The following is a 17,566-nucleotide window of genomic DNA, read 5'->3' on the forward strand; positions in this document are numbered from 1 at the left end:
AACCGCGGCCTTCCTCTCGGTCTCCTTCCATTTACTTACTTACTTACTGTATATCCTCTTCAACATTCGCTCCTCATCCATCCATCCATCCATCCAGCTAATATAATATGTTAAAATGGGGTGCATTGTTTGAGGTAACCTTTAAGGGGCTGTGCGGAATTTGGATCCTTTTTTACTTGCTGCTGCCATTATGTCATCATTGTAACCTCTGTAAAGTGTTTGATTTTTGTTCAAGCATTTTTTTGACACACTCGGAAAAACTTTTGATCTTTTAGTTTGGGATGGCGTTTGGACTTTACTTGAGACAGACCTTTTCTTACTTTCACTTACTTTTGGATGTTAGAGGGAACACAAAGAAAAAAAATGGGGGCAATTGCATCAAGTTACTCCACACCCCACCCTGTCCCGCAGTTCCTCCCACCTAGCACGTTCCACTCCAAACAGCTTTACTAAAAGTAAAATAAAAGCAGATGGAAAAAAAAATACAAGGGCTGTTCTAACTCAGATGAGCATTTCTAACACATACGTGATTTAATAGTCATTTGAAACAAGCTACAGGTGATCTTTACAGACAAGTGTAGTGCAACACTTGCAGAAAATATAGAATCAAATGAAACGTTATTTATCAGTGTCATTGCCACCACGAGGTTTTGATTTGCGCTTTTATTAATTGTTTTTACTAAAAAGGCAGGATTGAAAGCGAATGAGTGAGGTGAACCTGTGCAGGCAGATTGACTGGTCCAAAGTCCTGTTTGACGGTTAAACGAGAAAGATCATCCATTAATCGTTTTATCTTGAAAGTTTGCTCGATGACGTTTTATGTTCTTAAAACACAATCTGCATTTAACTCAATGTAACGGAGGAAACTGGCAGCCCCTCCCTCCTCTACTGAACATCCTTTGCCACCCGCTTGTATCCCCGCCGACATAACTCGTGGACCAGAGCGTTGTGAGTCTTAAGCAGGAAAAATAAAGCGGAAGTCAGATGTTTTTGCTATTTGAAATACAAGTGACAGCGCTGCAGAGTAACATTTTGGCCTGCTGAGCTTCTTAGCTTTGAAGTTCAGGCTTCAACTCTCAGATCTGGTCTTCAAATGTTGGGTTTGTTTGCTTTTCTTCAGGAAATCCAGCTTCCTTCTACATGCCTTAAACATGTGTGTTAGTATCATTGTAAATTTTCTATAGGTGGCCAGGTGAAAGCTTTATACCTGTGCTTTGAAATTCATTGCTTGGCAACTAGACTGATGTTATCGTTCTTGTGATCAGTCTTTGTTATGAGACTATTTTAAAAGAGTCCTTGGAATCAAAGGCATTTTAACTTGTCTTAGGTCACACTCTGGATTATTCTCTTATGTCATGACCAGGACCAGGACCTAGTAATAGTTGCTTCATGTATACTATTGTATTCTTATCTCAAACTCCAAAAGCCTTGGCCTTGACTGCACCACTAGACTTGGGAGTTTTAGTTGCTGCTAATGTTATTGCACAAATTTTCAATGCACCATTTTACCCCTAACAGTGAATGCCGCCTCTTATTGGTTATGAATTGGCTCCTTCTTTTAGAGAAATCCTCTTATCTGAGACTAACATAATTTGCCCAGTAAGAAAATGCCATCAGCAGCACCAAGATTGTATTCGTTTGGTGGACCACAGCCCGTGCATCCTCAGCCAGATGTCAACAAGCCTTTCCCCAAGCTCAAACCCCTAACAGGAAGTTGCTTGCCTAGGCGCAAGTGCACAAATAGTTTTTTCTTCTGAATGGCTATAAAATGACTGTTGCAATTATACTGTCACAGTTTAATGAAATGACAATGAAGCCCTCATGTAAAATTTTATTGCAGGATAGTTAAAGTAAAGTAATGCAACTTATCAAGAAAGTCTGTGGAAATGCTATAAAATTCATCAATTTTTCATGTGATAGACAGTAGAAATGCCAGATGTATTACCAGGAACAATCTAAGCCTGATTGTCAGCCTGGTCAGGAGCAGGCTAGCTGTAAAGTAGTAGTGGGAAACCCAGTCCTCGAGAACCGTATGTCTTGCAATTGTTTTTGGAGGTTCTCTGCTCCAATACAGGTCATTCAAATCACCTGGATTGTTATCAAGCTAGCCAATCAGATTGTGAGAATGAAGTCCCTTTTCCTCAGCCAAAAGCTGATTTGGAGTAGTGTTTGAAGTGGATAAAGGCATGTGGGCACCTTCATGTCCAACTTAATGTGAAGATGAGTTATGGGAACTGGGACTAAGTTATTCGTTCTACAGTAAGTGTTTTATTTTTCTTCACAGACTGCGTTTAAGTAGTCAGGGAGCAATCTGTCAATGCGTTTCAGCTAGTGTCTACGGGCGGGGCCAATTGGGCGCCGTGGCAACCGTGACAGAACCTGGCGCCACACGGCGGGGACCAATTGGGCGCCATGGCAACCGTGACAATTAATGCTTTTAAGCAGAAAAATAAGACAAAATACTGTCAGAATGAAAAGGCAAAAAATATTTTCAACAAAATTCTTAGATACTGGGCCAAATGCGATGAAAAAAACAGTATATCGTAACAATAGTGCAATGAAAAGTAGTGCAACGATATTAGCAGCAGCAACAATTCCCATTATAAGATATATATTTTCACAGTTTTGCGCACTTGTTTAGGGTGGTGATGAGCCTGTATGTCCTTGTTTTAAGTGGTTTAGGTAAAAAAAAGACTCCCTCATAATATTGATGCCGGGTCTTATGTTTGTGGGTTACATTTTTTAGATTGAGTTATCAACTTCAACATCACTGGGTAGAGAACAGATCCCTACCAAGGCTTGAATGTAAACAAAAGTGGAAATTGTATTGGGGCACCTTGTTAACATTTGTTTGTACAACTGTTTGTTGGAAAACCACTTCCTAGTTCATTGAGGATGACAGAAATCATTGGCACCTTTTATTCATTTGATGAATCCGTCCACAGGTGGCGTTAAAAAAAAATAATGTTTACTTTGCAAAACTCTGGGATATTAGGATAACAAATTTGTATTATCATCTCATTAATCAAGCAACTCTCAATCTTATTATGAGGTGGATATTTCCAGGCAGTACAAGTGGGAAATACTGGAAATGTTGGTATCGGTCCAAGTAAATACAGGCTAGTATTGATCAAAACCGGTACTTTTTGCTTAGAATTTTTATGATCATTGAAATATTTAACACGTTCCCCTTTAAGTTAGTTTATATTTTCCATATACACGTCATAAAGATTTCAGGCATCAAAAAGGTTACATTTTTTATTAAATAACTAAATTATAAATCTTAAAAGTATAAAAAATAGATTACACCTGTTTTAGCTCAAATGTCAAGAGAGTCAAACCAAAAAAGCAGCAATGTAACAAAAATATAAATACTTTATAACAACCATCCACCCATTGCACAGTATTTTGAAATTAAGTCAGAAGGGCAAATAAAGTATCAATTGCTCCTCACTGGCTTTGTTACCATAGTAAATACCCATTTAGAGGTTTTCGTTCAGGAACATTAACATATTTACATTTTTGGTTGCAGCTCGGTTCTCTTTTCTGCCTGGCAAGGTGGATGCAGCAGTAGGCCAGGTAGGGTGAGGTGCTACAAGTGTGCTTGTCCGTCATACAAACAGGTATAAACGTAGAGAGTGGCGGTGGGCACTGGGTGAGAGAGATAAGAGCTAAACTCTCTACATAGAGAAGCGGTGCTTTGATGAAGTTGGTGGATGTTTGAAGTATCAATCCCAGGACAACAGTATTGAAAACTTGTTTAGTATTGATAATATAGAAATTTTTGAACTATACGCACACCCCTACCATTTAAATCTCTACCAGTCTGTTGCGCATCCTGCCCGTCTCAGCCTCGCTAGGCGTCCAAGCGCTTATCTGCTGAGGCCCGACCTTGACTTATCTAGGGTCATCCCACAGTGAATGCCGCCTCTTATTGGTTATGAATTGGCTCCTTCTTTTAGAGAAATCCTCTTATCTGAGACTAACATAATTTGCCCAGTAAGAAAATGCCATCAGCAGACGGTTTGACCTGGCGGCGTAATTCATGGCGTGAAGGGGCTCATTGAGGACTGTAACTTTGGAATTTTACCCTCGAGCATGTCGCCGTCCTCATTCTGTTATCAGCTCAAGTGGGAGCACACAATGCTGGGAGCTTTTTCCCCTTTATTTACCTCACAATGAAGCCTTGACAAAACAGGATGATGATGTGTCATTTGGAATAAACTTGAATACAGTGGTACCTCTTCATACGAGCTTAATTCATTCCAGGATCGTGCTGGTAGCTCGAATTGTTCATGTAATGAGCAAACTTTTCCCGTTATGATATAAATAAAAACTAATTGTCCCTTTCCCGACCTCTCAAAAGCATCAAAATGAACCCTAAACAGTTTTAACACATCGTCCTGATCACTAAAACACATTCAATCCGTAATTAAACATAAAAATACAGTAATGAGATAAACAAGATGATAATAACGAAATAAAATGCAATGAGGTCTGTAGCGAAGTGGTGTAGAGTAAGCGCGGCCGTTTAAAACGAAGAGTCACAGCGATCAATAATTTACAACTTAAACGTGTTTCCTGCATCTTATCCGTTTTCTAATCATTTCAAATTGTGTATGCCGCATTACAATTTTTTTATACGGGAAAAGACTTTTTGGAAAAAGAGTGTTCTCGTCTTACAGATTTGGTCTCTAATCCAGATCGTCATAGATTGCTAATATTGTTGAGGTGTTCTACATTGTCTGCTTTTCTGTGAGTAAATAGGTGCTGTGTTGTGTTTTAAAGGTTTATTATCGCCTAATAATTTGCATTCATTAGTAAGGAGAGCAATTGGCGGAGGTTGACAAGTATTAGATCGAGAGACTGTTAATGATACTTAAGCACTTACTGTACATTTAAAATTAAAGCTACTGTAACTTTAAATTAACTTACACAGAAAATATTTTTACAGCACTATTTTTTTGTTTTTATTTTTTGCCTGTAGTAGTTTGCATGTGCAACCTGGACGGACTGATGCTGGCAGTGAGCTCCTCGGACTGCTCATGAAATTGATTTTTCTCTTTGTTGCCAAAAAAACTCATGTCTACATTTGTTTGTCTTCTGAGCTTCTTTGACATAGTCAGCCGGCAGTCTTGACCGTTTTTTGGGTTCTCCTGCTACTGCTTCATATCTATTAAAGTCAATTGCAAATAAGCTGCCTGATGTGTTGTCTTTCGGCATATTTATTAGTGAGCGTGCATTCCTAGTCATGGCGGGACGATAAAGGGGCTTGACCTGACAGGGTGTTCTGGCCTGCAGGGAAAAACGGCAACATCCTTCCACACAGGGGTCACTAGGAATCGTCCGCTTGTCATGTTATACCAGCATGCGGGGACAGGCCCGACAATTTGCACTGCTGTTTGGCTTCAGAGACAAGGTGGTCCTTCTGTAGGTCGACATTCCCCAAACAATTATGGTGATTACGAGTTGATTTACTGGAGGCCAGGCTGTAAAATTACCTTATCATCTGTGTAACTCCGCTCGTCCTTCAAATTGTTTTTCTACAATGTTTGTTTTTCTTTAACAAAACCCAAAGCTGCTAAGCAGCTGCTGTTTGTCAATATAATTGACTAATCATTAAAACTATTTACACATCCTTTCAGTTTAAGATAAGTAAATCATGTCGAACACATGCATGGTATTTTGACTTTGACAAACTACTTGAAGAAATTTTGAAATTCTCTAAAGGTATTTCCAAACACTATTTATTTTTCAATTATGGAAATATAGTATGGAAATATATGGGGTACATGAGAATTTTTCTTTCAAAGTTCACCTATCTGGCTTTTTTTTCCCCATTAGATCTGTAACGTCATTGACGGAACACAGCATTTTCATAATGGCGAATCCCATAAACAACGCAACATGCTAGGCTGCAATATTTTGTGTCCCTTTCAAGATTCTCAAAAACAACTATGATATGTATATTCTTCAAATCTCTAATGTCCATTTGACATGTATTCTTAATTGCCACTGCAATAAAACACATGGCATGTGTGCAAAAACTTTATTAAATTGTTGATGAATCATTTTTTGTTCGCCAACGTTCACTATTGTAGTTAGCTTCGTGTTAAGATGAATGACAGCGTTGTTAAAACTATTGTTATTTTTCCATACTGTTACATGTCATGATAGTTAGTTGTCAAACCTTTTTTTCTGCACAACAGCTGCACATGATGACCACGGCTTTATTAGGAGAGAGGGCTTTACAAGCTGAAACCTACCATCCAAAAAGCAAGTATTTTAGGTCCAATAGAACTCACCCAAAGGTCCAGATCATGCCTGGTCCAGAGGAAGAAAGTTCTGACCAACATCTCCAAGATTGTATTCGTTTGGTGGACCACAGCCCGTGCATCCTCAGCCAGATGTCAACAAGCCTTTCCCCAAGCTCAAACCCCTAACAGGAAGTTGCTTGCCTAGGCGCAAGTGCACAAATAGTTTTTTCTTCTGAATGGCTATAAAATGACTGTTGCAATTATACTGTCACAGTTTAATGAAATGACAATGAAGCCCTCATGTAAAATTGTATTGCAGGATAGTTAAAGTAAAGTAATGCAACTTATCAAGAAAGTCTGTGGAAATGCTATAAAATTCATCAATTTTTCATGTGATAGACAGTAGAAATGCCAGATGTATTACCAGGAACAATCTAAGCCTGATTGTCAGCCTGGTCAGGAGCAGGCTAGCTGTAAAGTAGTAGTGCGAAACCCAGTCCTCGAGAACCGTATGTCTTGCAATTGTTTTTGGAGGTTCTCTGCTCCAATACAGGTCATTCAAATCACCTGGATTGTTATCAAGCTAGCCAATCAGATTGTGAGAATGAAGTCCCTTTTCCTCAGCCAAAAGCTGATTTGGAGTAGTGTTTGAAGTGGATAAAGGCATGTGGGCACCTTCATGTCCAACTTAATGTGAAGATGAGTTATGGGAACTGGGACTAAGTTATTCGTTCTACAGTAAGTGTTTTATTTTTCTTAAATTTTATTAAAAAATGTACGCTGCTGTTGAGTCGGTTATAACACAGCACCCTACGAGCCTCACAGCATGACATGTAACTCCTCTCTGCCACGCTTATTTGGTGTATTACTATGAAATAGAAACTGGGACAGGCCTTGAAAAAATCTGGAATGGGTTTGTTTTGTCATGTCGTATGAACTTATAAAGTTATCCGCAAAGACAGCCTAAAGAAACCTTTGCTTCTTTTATAGCATTTGATACGCCAGATATTAGAGTGAGTGACATATTAAAAATTCACAATTATGTTTTTTTGAAGGAAAAAAAAAAAGTGTATATACCCTGCTTTAAATTTGCCGTCTGAGGTGAAGTTGGTACGGGTTCACGACTTCCTCATAGATCGCCAACATTACGAGGTTAATAGAGTCGTTGGACACCTTGATGCCATGAATATAACTTTGTATATAATAATTGAGACTCTTTTCTACTGTCTTTCAGATAAGTTTGCATTATAAGTTAGAAATTATACAGCTATGCTAACAGGAATAGCGACTAAAGAGTCGCTCGCTGTTGTTCCGACCGTCCTATTTTCCCCGTGTGTGATACATGGATACCGTAGTTGTGGTGGGCGTAGCTTAGGGCTCTCTGTCAAATCTATTAATTTGTATCACCTCAGGACTAGAGAGAATAGAGAACCTCAAGAGCATTTAGGACATTCGACTCTTGCAGACTGGATGGGCCACCCCTGCTTCAGAGAACAAATCATCACAGTAACTGAACTAAGCTAAATTTAACCGCAACCGATATGAAGCTAGATTCGGCCAAAATAACAAACATATCTAGGCTTAATCTCTTATCTTGGTTTCGTGCTATATCGCCAAAGTGTATGCATGTGTGTGTGCATGTGTGTGTGGTGGCTCCTGCAGATCACTTAAACACAGTGTGGGTCGACAAAGCCCAATGATTTGTTGGGTTGTACAGTGTACCGGAGCATATATCCTCCACGCCCTTCTCACCTTTTTAACCCTGGACCCATTTTATGCCTGCGACCGCACAATCTTATGAAGTCTTTCTTCTCTCAAAACAGATATATATATTTTTTTGCCTGTTCTAGGAATCGAAAATTGATGATATAACTATGTTTTTGCATTGCAGGGCTGTTTTATTTCAACTACGCTGTTTTCACAGTATGTGAAACTTCTAAAGCAGGCTGGGTGGTACAGTCAGTATTTTGCCCATTTTCCGCTTTCCTCCTCCCATAATAAAAGGACACGTTTAAAAGTGAGTTCATGCAAGTTGTGAGGTGTGTGTGTGTGTGTGTGTGTGTGTATATATATAAAGTTTTTTTTTTTATGTCAGCCTGTGTTGGACGGGTGGTAGATTTATGTAAGTAGGATTCCAGTTTTTTGGCAGAGTAAGTGAGGCTGTACACGGCCAAGGCATAACAACGTGTCAAGGCGTGCAGGCCCAAGAATATTTAATGCTTTCCTGTATGTGAATTTAGCTGAAATGTTAATGCGTGTTAGCAGAACCAGCTGCCATGTATTCATTGTTTGTTGACAAATTTTACTTGGCGTCCCTTCTGCGGCCAAAGGTGGGCGTGCCAATAAAAAAGTGGCAATCAAAATATTAATCAACAGAGAAAAAGCTCTTGCTGACTCTCCCTTGTGAACAACGTAAGACCGCGGCCTTGCGCCGCTATATCCATTAGCTCTCGGCTATACATTACAGGGCTTTGCCTTTAAAGGATTCCATCTAGTACTTCACTCATTAGCCCACAAGAGCTTGCATGAAAATATCTCTTTTGCCAGCAGATTGAGAGGAAATGACATGACACCAGATTGGGTGACTGCCAAGAGATGTCATGGGGTTCCTATGGTACCTTTTTCTTAATCATCTGCTAATTTCTTTGTGTAACTGTGGACGGCCTGAAGGTTTCAAAGAGTCAATCACTTCAGATGCACTTTTAAAGATATGTTCACAATCTTCTCCTAACTTGAAGGTTGCATTAGTGGCCAATGTGGTCCCTAGCTATGTGCTGTAATTAGCAAAATGTCAGCTGGAATATTTTAGAGATGCATCAGTATTTCTACCAGATTGTTACTCATTCTGATATTTGCTGAAGTCATCTATTTTTGAAGAGAAAAATACAATTTAAAATCGATTTTGGCTGAAGAATATCATAATTTTAAATAACTTTGAAATTTTCGTCAAGTAAAATCAGAGATTTGTTTTGAACATTTCAACTGTACATGTATGTGAAAAGTTGCTTAAAGTGTGAAAAGAAGAAACACGATATGGTACTCAATTATGTTGCTATGGTGTTCAATTGCTTAGCATTGAAATACTTTGCGGCAGCATGGATGAGTGGTTAGCGCGTCGCAGCACAGTTCCAAGGTCATGGGTTCAAATCTACTGGCCACCCTGTGCGGAGTTTGCATGTTCTCCTCTTGCTTTAGTGGGTTTCTATCGGGCACTTCGTTTTCCTCCCGCATTCCAAAACATGCGTGCCAGGTTAATTAGCTGGTCTGAATTGTTCTTAGGTGTGAATGAGCACGTGAGTTGTTTTTCTTGGCCCCTTGTTCTTGGCCATAGGTAAAAACAGAGTAATAAAGCAAATGAGCCTCTTTTTACAGTTAGTGTGTAGACTGTGAGCAGCTTTGGTCTGCTGGGCCTGCTCCAAGTGGACACGAGAATGTGGAAAAGAGCGGAAAAATACAACAGGAAAGGCTTTTCAATGAGCACTTTGTTGTTTTCCTTGAAATGCTTGAAAAAGTCACATCCGAGTTGTGTGAGTGCATTTTGATGTCGGGCTTTCCATGATCAAAGTGTTTTGAAGTATCATTTTATTTACTTGGCAATTTTTTGCAAAAGATCTCGTAAATATATTAGACATCTTTTATAGAATGTCAAATCCAGAAAGTATTTGTTTTCATGTTATAGTTGCCCAAAGGCTATTTTTAACAATAAATAAATATATTTTTTAGATTTTTTTTAATGTAACACAACAGTTCTATAGTTTTTACTTGTTACAAAAAATATCTTGATATAAAATATGTTGATAATCAAATACGTTGATTATTTGTGTGACAGTTTAAACCAGGATCCATTTTAATTTTCAACTAAACATGAAGAGAATTCAAAGAACTCGGGAAAGAAAAAAAAACTTTCCAAGTTGTCAGCCTTACCCTAGAAAACACTATGTGGGCTGTGGTTTGATCGGTATTAAGGTTCTCTCAGCTTCCTCGTGTGAAAGTGTCTCAACAAACTAAAAACCTGCAGACCAAAACACGCAGATAAAACTGCCCTGAACTTATTTTCCATTCACCACCAACACCCTGATTCAACCTTGCAGTCTGGACCACAAACCTGCCTCATATTGCACACTTGCCCATACTAAAACCCCCACAGAACTCCTTTATAGAGTTTCCAAGATACATGCATACCACAACTACTGTTCCTGCTGACTCAGACAGGGCAGGCAGATACCCCTGAGCTCAACACGCACGTCCCGAGTTCCATATTGGGCCTCTAGAAAGCAGGTCAGTCAAGTGTGGAGGGAACAGAAGCAGCTGTGAGAAGTATGTCTTCACTGGTACAGCTGTGACGGGTCAAGAGGGGAGGGAAGAGCTCTTCTTGTTCTTTGTTGGAACATGGTGAACATCTTCATGTTACTATTATGTTCTTACCAGCTGGAGTTTGGGGAAAAAACATTTCTATTATTCTACTCTAGTGTGATACATGATTGTCATTTATTATTTTGTCCCTGAAACAGCTACAGGAAAAAACAAAAATGTGTTAATTGACTAAACCTTGACCATAAGCATAGCAAATAAAAAATGTGGGTTCGTTTTGTGGTCATCAGGGTAGACTAAACAGATTCAAATGCTTCAACAACAAAGTACGTCTTATCACGCTTATCACACCACTACCTGCTCCAAACACACCAAGGGAAACCAGTAAGAACAAGCAGGACTGGGTTAAAAAACGTATGGCTTTTGAGCCAGATCTGGCACTTTTTATGTGTACATCTGACACGGAGTTATGATAGAGGGCCATTGTAATCTTCTTGAGACTTTACACTTTTTGTGTATGCAAAGTCAAAGCAACACAACCTTATATTTGGTCCTAAATATATAGAGCAAAGATTTTTACAGTGACAGTGTTACACCAACAGACCCCGTTCCTGCTCTACAACTCTAAGGAATTCTTTATATGTAAGCTCATTAAACAACCTAAGTTGACTGTTGAGACACTTTATGACGAAAAAAAAGAAAAAAAAAAGAAAACAGAAAATGCAAGACAAGCACCCAGGGCAATTGGATTGGGTAAACGATAGAGGTCGGGGAGTTCTCTGTACACATAGTGTCACGGGAGACCGGACCAGAACGGAGGCAGGAGGCAGGTAGGGAGAACTCAACTGCGTTGACGATCAAAACTTTTATTTATCAAAATAAAAGTTGTCCAAAACTCCGGGACAAAACAGAACAAAAACTCAAAACGTGAAAACACAGGTTTCCTCCGAATCAAACAAAACAGGACACAGCAAAACAGAACGGAAAATGCAGACAGAAAATGCAATGAGCCAGCACCCGCAAAACCCCAAACCCCCCTTAAGAAGCAAACGCGCAAATTAGGCGATCTGCTTCAGCTGTTGCCCAGGGGGCGGGGCCAGCCGGTTGCCACGGCGACCATGCTGGACACGACAGAGCCCCCCCTTTAAGGGACAGCTCCTGAGGTCCCAAAAAGAAAAATTATTCCCTCGCACCCCGGAATGGTTCAACGCTCTTGATTGGGGCAACCCCGCTCCCTCCTCCGAACACGTAGGAACTGGGAGAGGCAGGCGCCATCGGCGTCGGATGGATCGGACTCGGCGCTCGACAGGGGGGGGGTCGGACAGGCGATCGGCAGCGGAGTCGGAATGGGTCGACGCTCTCGATTGGGGCAACCCCGCTCCCTCCTCCGAACACGCAGGAACGGGGAGAGGCAGGCGCCATCGGCGTCGGATGACCGGACTCGGCAGGGGGGGTCCGGCGGGCAAACAGGACAGGCGAAATCAGAACCGGCAAACAGGACAGGCGGAATCAGAATCGGCAAACAGGACAGGCGGAATCAGAACCGGCAAACAGGACAGGCGGAATCAGAAAAGGCAAACAGGACAGGCGGAATCAGAAAAGGCAAACAGGACAGGCGGAATCAGAACCGGCGGAATCAGGACAGGCGGAATCAGAACCGGCGGAATCAGGACAGGCGGAATCAGAACAGGCAAACAGGACAGGCGGAATCAGAACAGGCAAACAGGACAGGCGGAATCAGACAGGCAAACAGGACTGGCAGGCAGGGGAGTCGGACTAGCAGGCAGGGGAGTCGGACTGGCAGGCAGGGGAGTCGAACAGGCAGGCAGGGGAGTCGAACAGGCTGGCAGGGGAGTCGAACAGGCTGGCAGGGGAGTCGAACAGGCAGGCAGGGGAGTCGAACAGGCTGGCAGGGGAGTCGAACAGGCTGGCAGGGGAGTCGAACAGGCAGGCAGGGGAGTCGAACAGGCAGGCAGGGGAGTCGAACAGGCAGGCAGGGGAGTCGAACAGGCAGGCAGGGGAGTCGAACAGGCAGGCTGGAGAGTCGGACAGGTGGGCGTCAAATCTTCCCGGGGCAATACCCAAAACCCCCCTCGCACCCCGGAATGGGTAAACGCTCTTGATTGGGGCAACCCCGCTCCCTCCTCCGAACAAGCAGGAACGGGGAGAGGCAGGCGCCATCGGCGTCGGACGGATCGGACTCGGCGCTCGGCGCTCGGCAGGGGGGGTCGTACAGGCAGGCACGGGAGTCGGATGGGATCGACCACTGAGTTCATTTCTTGGCTGGCTCATTCTGTCACGGGAGACCGGACCAGAACGGAGGCAGGAAGCAGGAAGGGAGAACTCAACTGCGTTGACGATCAAAACTTTTATTTAGCAAAATAAAAGTCGTCCAAAACTCCGGGACAATACAGAAAAACAGGCTTTTACTCAAAACTTGAGAACACAGGTTTCCTCCGAATCAAACAAAACAGGACATAGCAAAACAGAACGGAAAATGCAGACAGAAAATGCAATGAGCCAGCACCAGCAAAACCCAAAACCCCCCTGAAGAAGCAAACGCGCAAATTAGGCGATCTGCTTCAGCTGTTGCCCAGGGGGCGGGGCCAGCCGGTTGCCACGGCAACCATGCTGGACACGACACATAGCTCACTCAAAATACATCTGTATCTTTTTCGTTTACAGTGTTTGGTGACGTTTTTACAAAAGTACTCTGCTCACCTCATAATTTACGAAAATATAATGGTCAAAATGTTCATCAAATCATCAAACATCACACAGCGAAATAAAATGTGAATTAGTTTTTTTCTGGAGAGCGGGTTTGGTGTTTTTTAAAATGTTGTCCTAAGATATATGGTGTGGCTCTCAAAATAAAAAAAACATTGAAATATTTTGCTTTCATGGCTCTTCAAGTCAAAAAAAGTTCCCGGCACCTGACCTAGTGGCACACTCATGCCAGTTTCCGTCCATTGTGCTTGTCCTAATCACAGCCTTGGTGTGAATGACTTCACTTCCTGTAAAAGTGTCAGTCCTCTGCACAATCGCTCGAATTCCCCTTAATCTCGTTAAAACAACGAGTGTCTCTTTTCACTTAGAGTAACTGACTCACAGCCTGTGAGATACAGGAACAGATCAAGGTGAAATTGAGCAGTCACCAAGGAGCAAATGATTGTGCAAGCCCACCCAGACCAGCTGCGCCCTGCTGTTTATGAGCTCGTAAGGCGGCCATCATGTTGCCTCTTAGTGACGACATCAGCGGGGATGATCGAACTCGCGAGAACAAATTACGACACTTTATAACTCCAGAACCCCGCCTGTGTTTTTCATTTGCAGGCTTGACTTGACACTAAACACACATCTTAAAATTTAGGTGGGAAAATTTGGCATGCTAGAAAGGGGTCCCGTCGAGTTGGACCACCCTAGAAGAGTTTTCTGTTAACTGGCCCAGCTAGGTCTGTGGATTTAAGTCCTGGTCCAATAGACATGACGAGTTATTGATTGTGCGTCCTCTGCTTATATGCAAGGGCAAAGTCGAGTAAAGAGCATCCAGTCCAATATTATTGGCTGTGATGAAACAGTTTTGACATAGCTTGAGGCTAATCCATGATCCACTGAATGTTCATAGAAAATTATTTTCCCAGTTGACCATGTTAAAAACACACTTAAGTATCCAGTTTGTGTCCTTTTTTCTAAAAATTGATATTCATACTTTTGGTTTTGTTGTTTGTGTAGTGTCCACTTGTTTCAATTGCTACAGATTTGTTTTGTTTGCAGCCCGTGTGAGTCTAAGCTTGAGGGCTGGATGGGAAAGAATGGGGTGGCTTATTGTTCAACTTAAGGTAGGGTCGTGTTTACTGAGCGGGTCCCAGCAGAGCCAAAATCCCAGACCCTTGCATTCCAGAACTGCTCTAATCGCCTCCGTCTGGAGTTCTCACTCATTGCCGCATCCCTCTTTTCAAGGCACATCTTTCCAAACTTCAGTCCCACCGTCATTTGTCAATCTTGTGTTTCTAAAGGGTGGTTTATCAACAAGGCCATAAAACAAAATTTTCCCTTTCGTTGCTTAACTGGGCTTCATTTCACCAGTTTTCCCCCTTGCAGTTGGTTGTTGTTTTCTCTCTGTGAGCTCATTCGGGCTGTGGTCATAGATGTGTAAATTAGAACCAGAAGACTTTCTCTGAGAGAGGCACACATCCCTTCTGCTCTCATTCCTCTGCCTTCTTCCACCCCCCCACCCTCTTTACCCCTTTTCTTTCTTTCTGTTCAGACTCCTTGACGTAAAATGCATTCCTGGCTATGAGTGTCCAGCAAGTCGCAGATGCTGTACAGGCTTCGGTTTCCCCCTCACATCGCCCGCCTCTTCTTTATGTTGCCTGGTGTTTTTAACATTGTCTGACAAATTTCTTGATATGAATGTCTTTTGATATAACCATTTTAGAATATAGGTAAAAAGCTTGAGTTTGACCGTGACACTGTCTATCAATTGGACAGTGTGAAATCTGTGTAACCTAACATTGCGACAACAATTTTTTGTAGGAACTTTGGCCCGCTTTCTTAAGTGATCTTTGGATCCTTGCCAACTCGGGCAATTAGGACATACACTATCAGTAATATTAGGCCGGAGGCTGTAAGAGAAACCACTGGCTTAGTCAGCACTCAAGGGTTCCCATTAGACATCCATGAGTATCAATAGTCCTCTAGAGGTCCATGCTCCAACTGTTACTGCAGTGTTTAGCCTATGATGTAAAGTCTGTCCAATGTATTGCTTGTAAAGCAGAATAGAAGGGCACAGTTTTCTGCTTTTAGTGTAAAGCAGTTCGATGTATTTCTTGTTCTTGAGGGCAACCTTTTTTTGGTTCATCATCAGTTGAGCTTAATCTGGCAACAGGACGGAAGCCATTTGAAAGGAATTTTGGTGAACTGACAAAACTACAGATTGATTTATCACCCCTAAAGTCCTTCACATAGATAAGTTAAGTATATGACTCCTTGCTTTTCTCACAATGCTCATCTAACAAATAGATCAAATTTACACATTTCGAAATACTGATTCCTGACTTCACACGCTTTTTCTATTTTAGACGTGTAGAACCAAAACCAAGTAATCCTAAAATGATGTAAAAGCCCCATAATACAACTTCCCCTTAGTAGTTTAAAAATACTTATTTCGTTAAAAGGGGCAGTGTGTAATATTTAGTGCCTCCAAGTGGTAAAAAACACTTCATCTAGTAAAAACGCAACACAAAAACATTGATTTGAATACTAGGCAAACATAAACAAACTATTATAACAATACAGTATTAACTTTTAGAAAAAACCCTAGGTCGAGAAATTTGTATTTCCACTGTGGAATCTTCACATATGTCGGTGTCATGTTTGGCACGGCATCTGCAGCCACGCTCTGCCATGTATCACCTGCCCAAAAGACAACACAGTGCCATCTAGTGGTCAAATAATAGTCATTGGGGCTTTAAAAAAACAATACAAATGATTCAAATAGTAAGAAAAAAAACATGTACTGTCACACAAATACACATTAAAAAAATACTTTTATTTCGACAAATATCTAATTATTTGGGTTTCAAGAGGTTAACATTTTTTGCCTTTTTACGAGCTTTAAGAGTTTCTCCTGCTAGCCATTCAAGTTTGCCATTCAGATGTGTGTTACTCCAGCTCTGAATAACTGTAACTCAGAGCTTTTTCTTTAGCGGATCCAGGTAAACCCAGTTTCTTTTTTTAATCGTCGCACGTGAGGCTTCTTTACTTGCCTAAAATAAGGTCTTGAAGAAGGCTTGCAAAGTTTGTCAAGTGTTATCCTTTCGGACTTCCATATGTATGCCTGTTTTGAATGCACACACTTAGACTTCATTGTATGGTGCAGTGATCTCTAATTGTAAATTATTAATCACTGTCAATTTAAGTACATGTTATTCATCCCATCCAATGGCAGATTAGAAATAGCTCATCAGCACATCTTTTCACTCTCTTACTGTCAGGGTACCTACTGTGAGTTTGAGTACATGCAGCACACCCTGGTCCACTTTTGGCCAATCAAGATTCATGCCTTTTCGATTAGAGGTCTCCACTGAGCTTGAATAATATATATATATATATATATATATATATATATATATATATATATATATATATATATATATATATATATATATATATATATATATATATATATATATATATATATATATATATATATATACCGGTATATATATATATATATATATATATGAGCGCAAGGGGTTGGGTATGTTATGGCTCTTCTCTTGAGTACACCTGGCTCGAAAACAAAATCAGGGCTCTTAGTAATCTTCTCTGAATATTTCAAATTTTAGTGTATGCAACACAAAGTAATACAGTGTTTCCAGAGTATATTGGGCAGAGTTTCAATTATAGTTCAAAGTCACTGTGTTACACCGACAGACCCCGTATTGCTTGTATGTCTTGATGAAATCATGTGTATGGAAGATCATTATACAATGTATTTCACTGATGAGACCCTTTATTAAAAAAACAAAACAAGACACGCTACAAACAATAAACACTCGAAAGTACCAGCCAAGCACCCAGAGCAATTTGAATGAGTGAGCGATAGGGTTGGGCGGATCTATGCTCCCTCCTCTTATCATCTTGTTTGCAGTATTTAGTGACATTTTTACAAAATAACTCAATGATCCTAAAGAGACAGTGTGTAATATTTAGTGCCTCCTGGAAGTAAAAAAATTTTTCTTACAATAAAAAAAAAGATTGATTGTAACACTAGGCAAAAACACTTGAACTGTCATATTAATGTTATTTTTTTAAGTCATAGGTTGAGAAATGTGTATTTCTTTTACATAGTGGAATCTTTCCCTAGAAGTCAATGCCATGTTTGTCTGGCATCCTGCTTCTTTGCTTTGCCCTTGCACTGGTTTTGGTTCGCATTAGACAAAAGAGTGCCATTTGGTAAAATAAACTATTAAATAACTGCAGGAGGGAGACAC

The 17,566-nt window shown here is 40.9% G+C and overlaps 1 protein-coding gene across 1 annotated transcript in view; it reads left to right on the forward strand.

The window, feature by feature from the left end:
- Positions 1-17,566, forward strand: part of ppap2d (phosphatidic acid phosphatase type 2D) — a 33,800-nt gene that overhangs the window by 2,335 nt on the left and 13,899 nt on the right. The gene's annotated exons all lie outside the window — the stretch shown is intronic.

Source organism: Urocampus carinirostris, chromosome 1, assembly GCF_059441175.1.
Source record: "Urocampus carinirostris isolate Australia breed hairy pipefish chromosome 1, RoL_Ucar_1.0, whole genome shotgun sequence".
Lineage (NCBI taxonomy): Eukaryota > Metazoa > Chordata > Actinopteri > Syngnathiformes > Syngnathidae > Urocampus > Urocampus carinirostris.